Source organism: Cyanistes caeruleus, chromosome 4, assembly GCF_971803275.1.
Source record: "Cyanistes caeruleus chromosome 4, bCyaCae1.hap1.1, whole genome shotgun sequence".
Classification (NCBI taxonomy): domain Eukaryota; kingdom Metazoa; phylum Chordata; class Aves; order Passeriformes; family Paridae; genus Cyanistes; species Cyanistes caeruleus.
The window spans coordinates 38,285,736-38,297,190 of NC_141704.1; the positions used below are offsets into that span (position 1 = coordinate 38,285,736).

The following is an 11,455-nucleotide window of genomic DNA, read 5'->3' on the forward strand; positions in this document are numbered from 1 at the left end:
TCAGTTGTACTTTCACAGACATCAAGCTGCAGAGTAAATAGAAAAGGAGAAGATTTACAGAGGCATGAGCACAGCAGGGTTTTGCAATAGCAGGAAGAGCAGATGAATGCAACTTCTTCTTAGCAACTAATAGAACCACCCAAAACACAAAAGGTGGTATCAATGAGATTAACTCCCACACAGAGATTTGCTAGAAGAGAAAAATAGCAGGATAGATACAGTCCTCAAGATTTTGGGCTGTTCCATGAATAGCGTTGCATTGTTAATGCAGAGAATGATGACAGCAGCTAGAAGAGAGGATCTTCCTCATTCTCTTTTACGTAAGAACATGGAAGGGAAGATGATCTGTACAAGTGTGACCATGATATGACATATTCTATAACTCTTAGAAAAAACAAATGAGAAAAGACCAAACTAAAGATAATGGGTTTAAGAAATCAGTCTTCTAATTACTCTAGCAGATCTAGCAGGCAAGATCAACACAGAAAACAAATGTAAGAGAGGAAGGATTGAGGGAAGGTAGAGAGTCTCTGAATGTTAGAGTAAAAGTCTGATCTGCCCTAGTGAGGGGAACGTCTAGAATTGAGTGTCAGAGGAAAATGTGGATAAATCAGAAAGCTAAGAAAAGGTCAGCATATTTCTCATCATTATAAGGAACAGGGGAATTACAAGGCAATTAACTTTTCTTCAGTTCATAGAAAAATGCTGGAAGAAGAAATCAGAGAATTTGGGGCACCTAGCAGATAAAAAACAGATGAATGACACCTAACAAGGATCTGTTATGTCAAACTAACATAATTTATTTTCTGTGTCAGGGCAACAGGTCTTGTGACTTAGAAGGAGGAAGTTAATGGCACATACCTTTATTTTATTAATGTTTTCAACACGCCTTGCATGACATTCCCACAAACAAGCCCAGAAAAAAAGGAGTAGTTAAATGTTAGGAAGAACTGTTACTGGTTAAAACCATGTAATCAGAGATTAGTGCTCAACACTTCATTCTCAAATTCACAAAAAGTATTTGCTGAGGTTCAGCAATGTCTGTACTGCATCCAGCACTGTTCCAGATTTTCAACACTTCCATGGAGAGAAGGCATATGCTTTTTAATTATATGAATGACTAAACTGGGAGAAGCTGCAGTGATGACAGAAGACAAGATGGGAAGGTAGAATGATTTTGACAAATTGAAGAAATTATTTGGAAGAAATAGGGTGCAACTGGAAAAGGCTAAATTAAAGGTTTTAATCATTAAATAGTTACAGCAAACTCCATAAACATAGGGAGAAAATGCCCAGTTAATGCAGGATAATGCAGCTTGGGGGTATAATAGTCTGCAAATTCACTACAAGTGAAAAATTCAGACACAAAATAAGCAACAGCTGTGTTATGATGGATACAAATGACCAGTCCATGAAATATGATGTAATTATTTTGCTATATGTGGTGTTGGTTAGGTTGTGTTCCACTTAGGTCACAGTGACTCAAGAAGCATTTTTTCTCTAGGGTTTGGTAGAGAGACAGGTTGGAGGAATTTGGGACAGTTTGGAGTAGGTTCCTGTGAAAGATGATGAGTCCTTAAATATCTCAAAATGACACACCCAAGTTACTAAACATAAAAATAATTCTTTAAAGATACAAAAGCTAAGTCATAGGAAAGGAATAAACTTCTCAATGTCTGCAAAGGGTTGGATGTAAAGTAATGTCAGACATCACAGCAAGGAAAAGAAGTTACTGCTTACCAGGAAAATTTCTGCAAAGCAAGGACTATGCAGCACTCAAGCAAATTGGAAAAGGGGAGCAGTAACATCTCCACTATCAGGGCTTTTAAAAATGGATCAGGTAAGAAATTGCCAAGAATCTACTGTCTTTATTCTCTGTCTACTTCCTTCTTTGTATTACCCATAATTTTGCTATCTTACAACTCACACTGATTCCCAAATTATTCACAAACATTGTGAGTAACACAGGCACCAGTTCAGGATCCTCTGTGTTTTACCATATATTAGTAATGAAAATAAGCCTGTAGTCCTACCCACTGCTTTCTGTCTCCTGCAGAATGTCTGGCTCATGACAGTACTCTGAGTCTTACTTTCTCTCTGTTTATCTGCAGGGGTGATACCTGACTAGATCCATGTAGAAATTCAAACAATTTACTTTGCCTTCAGATGTTACATTGCTCTAATTTCAATGATAGTTTCAACCAGTTCTGAAACATGAATGCAGCAGTTACTGATCATTGCCATATCTCAGCCTGTATGTGTGTAAATAATGGATAAGCTTTCCATTTGAAGTCTTCAGGCACACAGTAAGTTTATTTTCTTTCAGCCCATTAGCCTGCTTGAGGAGTGGAGCGCCTTCTCACTCACATAGGCTATCTCAGAGTAGCAATTCCCGACTTCTTTAGTTTGCTCCAACACCTCAGTTGTGATATTTCCCCAACAGCTTCATCTCGTCATTGGGAACAGGTCCAAAATTAACACAGGTGAAGACTTACTCTGAAATATAACTTGCCTTGTGCTCCTTCAGTTGCTTCCTTCAGACCCTGGTATTCCCACAGTCCTGTGGATTCTTTCCTATGATTATCACATTTGACAGACTTAAGAAAACTTCTTTTTATCTGTAGTGCTTTTTGGTTTTTTTTTAGTTATATCCCTTTGAAGCCTTTGTTGATCCTTCTGATTTCCTGGTAATTTATCACCTACCATAATTTATAATCCTGTTTATTGCCCTCAGTAGGGTCAGATTTCTAAATCCTGAAGGACTGGCTCAAATTACCTCTTAAATCTTGGGACTTGGAATTCCTGTGCTGTGCCTGGTTCCCTCTTACTCAATCCCATGCATATCTTCTGACTGTTTTGAGCAGCATAACTGTTTTGAGTAGGTGACTTTCTAGGGATTGTATTTTAATTTTAAAGCCTTTTAAACTAAACTGTTCATCATATGTTTTAATGTTTACCAGAACACTGTCATTTTCTGGTGCTTTATTTTTTCCTCTGTGAGTCCAATTGTATGGCTGTCCCGAATTATTTAGCTACTGTCATTTTCTTTGAATTAAGTGCTGCATGTTAATTAAGATTGAATGGAGATTAGCTTTCCTTCTGATGTGCAAGCTCTTGGCCTAGTTACTCTGAGATCCAACACTTGCATCCAAGAAACTGTCCCTCTGGGCTGGTGTAAGCTGTCTGACCCGTGGCTAGGCTGCTGAACTCCCCTGCCACTGCCTCCCTCCTGCTGCCGGGCTCTTTTCTCTCTGTACTCGCTTTCCTTCCTTTTCATCTGCAGATGTGTATTTTTGCTGTGAGCTTGCCATCAATCTGGCAATGTCACTTTTCTTGGCATTCATAAGCGTACTCTTTCTCTCCAAAGACTGCACATATCTGGGTTTTGCTCAGGTTGGCATTTTGTCAGCAACAGTATTGAGTTGTGTCTGCATCACCCACAATGACTAATTCCCCTCCTGGCTGAGGGGGCCCTTGGGCAGCAAGGGCACTCTGGCCACAGTATGCTGCTGGACAGGATGGAACCCCTGCTTCCTCTGTAAGCTCTGGAAAAGCTTTCACTTCCCACCTCAGCCTTGGAGAGGTGAGGAGACCCTGTGCTCCAGGAGGACCTTTATGGCCGTGTCCTGCTCTGGCACAGGAGTGAGGCAGGACAACAACTCAACTCAGTGTTTAACTTGGAAAACAAAGAGCTCTTCAGAGAAACAGTTCACTGAAAATGGTGCTGGGCATGGCAGGGCTGGTGTGCCTCTATTTCCATCCCAAGCAGATGATGTGTCTCATTAAGAGGAGAATACAGGCAATTGTTAATACATCTCTTTTGAAGAGTGCTCATTTGGAGAGTTAATCTCATTAAACCCATCTGCAGCAGCCTGGGCAGTCACAAATGCCTGCTCAAGAGGCTGCCATAATGAGGCAAAGCCTTCTCCTGCTCAGCTTCCCTCAGTGTGGCTGTGCCACCGTGCACTGTCCGTCCCACACTGCCAGGGACACACACCCATCTGTCCTTGAAGGGAACGCGTCGCACACCGCCTGGCACTGAGCAGGAGGATGTGCTGGGGGCATGGACACATAAACCCTCCCCTGTCAGGTTATGGGTTACACAGCTGTTTGAATTGTTGGGAGGCTTTCCCTCGGTGGCTCTTTTATATGGTTTATATGGTGTGAAGAGAGCATTACTCTTCAGGGGACTTAAAGCCCTTGGCCCGATTTGTCTGTGGTCTTTAAAGATCCCATGACGCTTCTGGAAAGAGCTGGAGAATGAATCTCTTTGTGCTGCTTAAATTTCAGCAGAGAGAATTATGTTTTGCTTTTCTATCCTTTCTCTTTCTGTGTTCTGCTTTGTAGATTCAGGCATTATTAATATCTTTTATAGCATTTTAAATGTGCACTGTGTGTGGCAATGTGAATGGAAATCTGAGGGGTTAAAGTCAGAGGAAAATCCAATTGTGAACAGTTTCTGTGCTGGGTGAAGATTGTGGTAACAGGCAAGAGGCAGTGCTGGCAGACAACATATGTGCATTGTGAATATTGAATAAAAAAACTCACAGTGCTGTTAAGTACATAAAATTTTTTAAAATTCTGATATGATTTTCAAAATACTTTTTAACGGAAAAAAGTGATATTTTCTTCAAAAGCACATTTCTTTGACATTATGATGGAATTAAGAGGATAACAGACCTCACATCTGATGTAAATACAGAATACCATGACTACATGTCATAAACCAACTTGATTTATGGCAGTGTAAATGAAAGCAGAATCTGTCCTGCAGCAGCACCCACGTGACAGAGTGTGGTAGCTGGTCTGCTGTCTCACGCTCGGGTTCTTTCTCAATGTTTGAAACAATCAAATGCCAAATTTGCAGAAATTTTCTGGCTTTGTGTAACAGGTACATAATATCCATTAAGGAAGAGGTGATGAAATGAGAGGAAATTAAATGGAAAAAACTTTTTCAGAAATAGAGAAAGGAAAATGGGCAGTGAGAAAGAAACAACTTCAAAGACAAGATTTTAAAGTCCTAAATTAATTTCTAAAAGCAGTTATAGGACATGCCTGAAGATTTTCTACAGTAATTAACAACTGTAATTAAGTTACTGAGAACAGAAAGTGCCTCAACACCACAGGTTGTGTCTGCCTTAACATGGGCTTTCTACCAGAAGTGGTGGTGCCTTCCAGACCACACTGTAGTTGTTGTCTGTGCCAGTCCTAACAGCTACATTGTGCCCCAAACATCACGTCCCAGAGCATGTTCTCTTGCAGGCAAGGCAGCCAGTGAGCCACCAGCTGCCCACCACCCATTCTCCCACCCCACAGCTACCCTGACTAGGCTGCACCGCTGTCCAGACTCTGCTCAGCCCCACAGACCCTCCCCCTGCCTCCTGCATGGATGACTTTGGGGGACACTGTGTGGCACCTCCTTTTGCTACAGCAGACAGAGCAGTACTGGAGCCTGCATTTGGGCAGAAGAACTCCTTGCCAAGCCACAAAGTGTGGGGAGCCAAGTGCACTGAGTATGGCTACCAGCATAAAGTGAGCTTCTAAAAGCACCAGCAAAGAGCCTTAAACTCAAGTGGCATGTTCCCCCTTCTTCAGGAGAGACTGTAGCAGGAGCAAGGATGTGGAATGCCAAAAATATTATTGCTTCATGTCTAATAAGCAATAAATGAATTTTATTATTTCTGTTAAGTCATAACCCCTCTGTTGGGTTTCAGAGCTGCTGTAACCTGAGATAGCTAGTATATTAGATAATACTGTGTCAAGGGGAAATATATGGCTTCCTGAGGTTGTCACTGCCAAATCACACCCCATCACTATTGTTCAAAAATTGCCTGAGTGTTAGAACTGTAACAGATGACACTGGGAAGTTATGTTAAAGCACTGTAGTCAAATATCAAGTAATCACACAGTGGGGCCATTCTGATTTAACAGAAGCTGGAATTAAGTTTGGAGTTATGTATCCTTTTTTCTCTTTGATTTTACACAGGCCATGACATATCACAATTGTTTCTTCTCTTCCAGGCTGCATGGAGGAAGTCTTCAATCTAGTGGGTTAAAAATATAATGTGAAGACATTACAGGAAAACCAGAAGCTTTTAAGGGAAGAAAAGCTTCTTTGCTTATACCTGGGCATGGGTTTGAGACAAAAGAATGCTATTTATTAATCAATTAAACACACAAGACAAATGACTATTCAAATTATTCAAATACTTGCCCAGCAGACCAGGGATAACACACACACAGTTTGCTCAGGCTGACATGAGTCCAGGGAAGGGAGCTGTGCATGCAGCCTCAAGATGATATTTTCCTTCAGGAACCAGGCAGAATCTAGAGCAACCAATACAGATACTTGTTCCCAACTTTTGCTTTACAGCTCCAGTTTCCTGATGTACATGTCTGACATGTAATGAGAGGCACACAATTGCTGGCATCTAATGGAGGGGAAGTGGGCTTGTGGCAGTCTTATTTTTCTAATAGATGACATTTCCACTCAGAGAAAAAGAGAGAAAATATCAATTCCCAAGGACTCAAAAAAGAAATAAAATATTATTTTAGTGTTTAGGAAACTTCCTTGGTTCACTGGAAAGATTTCACAGCTATAAACCTGACACCTTCTTTGCATCTGGCAAAGCTCAAAAGCCTTTCCTCTGGACACATGGGCATAAACCCACCTTATCAGGACAAGGGGGCTGCTTTGGCTGCCCTGCCAGCAGCCCCAGAACCTGTGAGGGTGCTGATCATGAAAGCATCCTAAAATTTACTGTTCTGGTGCCAATGGACATACCCCATGACAGTGGCTGTGTAAGAGTGTCTGGGCTAAAATCAGTACTGAAATTTCCACTGAGACATGCCATTCACTCCCTTCTGCCCAAAAGGGATAATTTAAAGCCATTAGATTGTTTCTTTTTACAGAGAACCCCCCCTGCTACACAGCTTGGGCTGCTGCCTCCTCTCCAACCCATAGGACATGGGCAACTTTTTGGAAAGTGTGTTAATAGCAGCTCCTGTACTTCTCCAAACAGATCCTGTGCAGGCAAAACACTGCACTTCAGAGAAGACTGCTCCTTGCTGCTCTTCCTCACATTGCAACCCAATTTAAGGCTGCAGCTGGACGGGGAGGTAGTTAAGCACTTCTCATCATATAGTGCAAGATGGGGATAGACCGTAAAGAAGACTCACACATGGCTCTGAACAACTACATATGACATGTTTATAGCATCAAACCCATCTCAGAGCTGCTGGTGTGCAGACCTGCTGAGGAGGGTAGTGAGAGCCGCTCCCTGGAAACCATACAGGCAACCATGAGAAGTGCACAGTTTCACTGACTAATGGGCAGAGATTATAATTCATGATGTGTATGGTACTGGAAGGAGCTTCAGCTACTGAGAAATGGGTGGTGGATGCCTGAGAATCCCTGTGGATTCTGATGGGTTTGGAGCCCTAAGAGGGGATGGGAACCAGGCTTCATGGGAGGGATGAGGATGCTCCTGCTGCCCACCACAGTCAGCTGCCTGGCTGGGGACTGTGCAGGACAAAAGCAGGATGACACCCAAGGCTTGAAAAAGCTCACATTGGAAAACCACACCTTATATTTGATGGGAAAGAGGTAGCAAGACTGTTTTGGGGCCAGGGGAAGACTGCCACTTGATGCTGCTGCCTGTTTTGCCTCACTAGCACTAGGTGTAAACAGAGGAGCTTGTCTGATGAAAGCATCGGTTTTTATAGACTTACTAAAAAAAAAATATTTATTGTGATTTTGCATAACTGATGGTGTTATCTGAGAAGATAATTGTTGGGTGTGATAGCAAACATTCCTGTTCTCCACACAGCCAGCAGGTTTTGGGAATGAATAGGGAATTCTTGTTTGAGCAGTTATCCCTGATGGGCTCCTGTTTCTCCCTTGAAACAGGACTCACTGCTCCATCTTGGGGCTCCTGTATCTCTCAAATGCAGCCCTTGCTTCAAGAGTCTCACAAAGGTCAGCAAGCCCACAAAGCAGCAGTTGTGAGCCTCGCTCTCTTGTGGTTTCTTTTTTAACTTATATGGATTATTTAATTAATTGTAATGACGACCACTGTGTAGAAAATCTGAAGACCACCCGAGGTGTGAGCTACAAGACAGTCAACATGGGCTTTTTTCCAAACATTCAAGTGGCCCTTTGAGTCCCCTCTCAGCCTTTGCTACCTCCATAGGCACAACCAAGGAGTGTCACTTTGCTATCACCATGCCCATGCCAAAAACAGCCCTGCCTGGGTGAAAGCCGTGTCAGGACAGAAGGGAATAAAATAAAATGCAGTGGTGAAACAAGAGAACAGGCCTGTGCACTAGCAGTCCCAGTGTGTGTTAGGTTCCACACCTGCTTCAGACCAGGTCTGTCAGATAAGCAGGAGACTCCCACTCCTCTGCCAGTGTGCCATGGGTGTGCGACAGCTGTGTAAGCACTGTGCTGACCACAACATACTAAGCTGGTGGGAGCACAGTGACAGATCATTATAGCAGTGGTAGAATAGGCTTGGGACTGCAGAATATGGTATGTCATCTATGTTGGTATGGGCTTTGGGACAAGGACTCTCTTGCATGTTTGTTCTTGACTGTGAAGACATGCTTGGTGGAGGCACTCTGTGGGGTGAACTTAGCTTTCCTAAGGATTCATTTTCTCTTGTCATTGTGTCCTGGTGTTTTTCACAGAATCACTGTGGATTTCTCTTTGTTGCCTGATGCCTGGGCAGGTGCAGCCAGCTTGCCAAACTGGCTCACTTGATTGCTATTTTTACCACAAGCTACCTTTCTTCCTTGTATCTTTGTAAAAGCTGAATAGGAGTATGAATTTTCAGCTTCTTGCTTGATAAGGCTATCAAAACTGCTGTGTTCCCTTCCTGGTAAAAAGAACAAAAGGCTCCTTGCCAAGTGCATGGGGGAACAAGCAACGTGTGCTATAAAAATCCTTCGCGCATGGCAGCTTCACATCTTCACCTGAATGTACAAATGCTGCTCTAAATTTTTATCTCTACAGGTACCTGCAAAGGTGATGCAGAAGCCTTGGAATTGTAAAGACCTCTGGACGTGCGCTTTGACTCTGGGAAGTTGCTACAGCCTTCAGGTTACCTGGGTAAGCGCCAGGAGTCCAGTGTGATCCCCTGCAAAGTTGTGTGGTTCTGTGGGGTCCATCCATATGTAGGGCTGTGGGGAGAGAAGATATACCTTATGCTTGACAGGAGAAAGGCTGTGAGCAAGTGAGATACAAAGAGTCATCTGAGAGACAGTTTGTGAAAACTTCCCAGGTTCTCTGAATGTGTTATATTTGCTAAGGGAGTAGCTATTGCCTTGTCCTTGTGTGTTGTCTCTGTCAATCTTGTTTTAATTTCTCTTCAACCATAACATAGAGAAGAAAGACTTCACTGTGCTATGTTTACTGTTTTAGGTACATGCTTCAGTGAGTAAAGGCACAGGTTTTGTAATTCTGGGATAAGTAAGCAGCTACTCAATCAGTGTGAGCAGTGGAAGAGAGAGAGACAAAAGAAACCTGTTGGTGGAGACTTGGGCTTAAGAGAAGGAGAGGAACAGGTGTTGTGGCTGTCAGTAGCTTGAAATGGGAAGATGACATCTTCTTTGGGCCACAAAACATGAAAATCTCAAGGAATAGGAAACTCAGAAAACTCCACATATTTTTCAGATAAGATGTCTTGTGATTTTCTGTGGCCATTTGTGGTAATGTGTGCACACACCACCGCCAAAAATAAAATTTCACAAGAAAACTACTCTGGTAATCTGAAGGCAGCAAGACCTTCAGAAGACTCAGGACTACCTCCAGCAGCCATTTCAGCCCAGCATCTTCTGCATCAAGCAGGAGATGACAGAGGCAGGCAGAAGTGCTCAAGCCCCAGCAATGTGCCTGGACGGGCCCCAGGCAGGATGTGCTTCCCATGCCACCCACCCCCAGCAGTCGTGTGAAGGGTGAGTGGGTGGCCAGGGTGTGACATCACAACACAGCATCTGCTCACGTCCTTACGCTGCTCCAAAACACCACGGGCTATAAAGCACACAAAAAGCTTGAAGCCATCTCCCAGGGTTTTATCCCTATAGCCTCCTGGGAAATCAAGCTCTCTTTCCAGACTCAGACCCAGTCACATGTGAGATGACAAACATTGAAATGAGTCTCAGATCTGAAGCTCATCTTTTTTTGTTGACAGCATTCAAATCTCTCTGGTTTTAGGCCAAGTTTTTATAGTTGTTTTCTTGTGGGTTTTTTAATCCTTTTTGTTATAAATACATCTCTGCAATTCTTTTTGAGAGATTTCAAACAGAAATTTCTTGCGTGAGTGTGGCAGAAGACAACTGAGTTTCAAAACTACCCTTCAAGACAACCACAGAAAAAAAGCAGAAAGAGAAGACAAAAATGAATCCTTGTCATATAAACAGGCATGAAGTTGCCATTTAAGCTGCAGTTCATGGTTTTTATTTGAGCCCAGTATGTTCCATCAGCACTGTCAATTCAAGTGTTATTTGATTAGGAATCTTGAATTAAGTGGCTGCTCCTTAAAAAGTAGTCTATGAGACTAAACTTAGGGATTTAAATTAAGGCACTTCCTTCTGAGGAACCGTAAAGGGCACTGGGAACATGAGCTGTTTAGTGGATTAGCTCCTGAGAGGAGCCAGATCTCTGAAGCATTGTCAGCTGGAGGTCCTGCCAGGCAGGCAGGAGAGTTTTGGGGAAGGAGTCCTGGCCACATATGCTGCTGTTCTTGCTGTCTCACATGCAGCACAGCACAGGCAGGTCTGGTCCTGAGAGAAGCCCTGCAGCAGCTCACATCAATGCAGACATAATCATGATGGCTCAGGAAAGGAGCAGCAGTGCAGAGAGAGGAGTCCTCTTTACCAGGAGGAAGGAAAACTGCTGGCATGCACAAATACGGCCTCTTTCAGGCATGTGGACCTAGAGGACTTCATGAATGCCACAGTCTGCAAGAAGAGGGGTAAAAACATTATGTCTGTACAGAATACAGGTGATTTGTTGCCAATGGTAGTTAGGCAGGGGTGTCTGGAAAATAGAAAACAGTGCTAACAGGAGATGAATAGATAATTCTCTGAGTCATCATCAGGGCCTATGGGCAGTTGCTGCTTGGTGGGGAGAAGATGAGTGTAAGATTAATGTAAAGGGTGTCAGAGGCATGTGTTGTTCCAGGTGCAGCAAAATGGAGGACATGTCACTTCCTCGGGGATTTGCATTCTCTTTCTCTTCCTTCCTCCATCTTTGTTCCCTTGCATCACAGCAAATCCAGCAGCCATCTTCAAGTGCCAGTGACTACACGCTGTTACAAGACTTTCAATTCTTCCAACAGCTCCTAGACATCTCTCTCCTCTCACACCTTTTCCCTCTCCTGTACCTACTGGTTTCAGTATCCCTCCACTGTGACCTGGGCAGAAGGCAGAAGATTTATGCTGTTTAGAGGTATTT

At 43.1% G+C, this 11,455-nt stretch overlaps 1 long non-coding RNA gene across 1 annotated transcript in view; it reads right to left on the reverse strand.

Annotated features, from left to right (window-relative positions):
- Positions 1–9,918, reverse strand: part of LOC111937349 (uncharacterized) — a 32,240-nt gene extending 22,322 nt beyond the window's left edge. The window contains exons 1-2 of the long non-coding RNA XR_002868569.2: positions 9,806–9,918; positions 9,106–9,180 (exon numbers count right to left, since the gene is read on the reverse strand). This is a non-coding gene — a long non-coding RNA (uncharacterized LOC111937349). The remainder of the gene's footprint in view (positions 1–9,105; positions 9,181–9,805) is intronic.
- Positions 9,919–11,455: the final 1,537 nt, after the last annotated feature.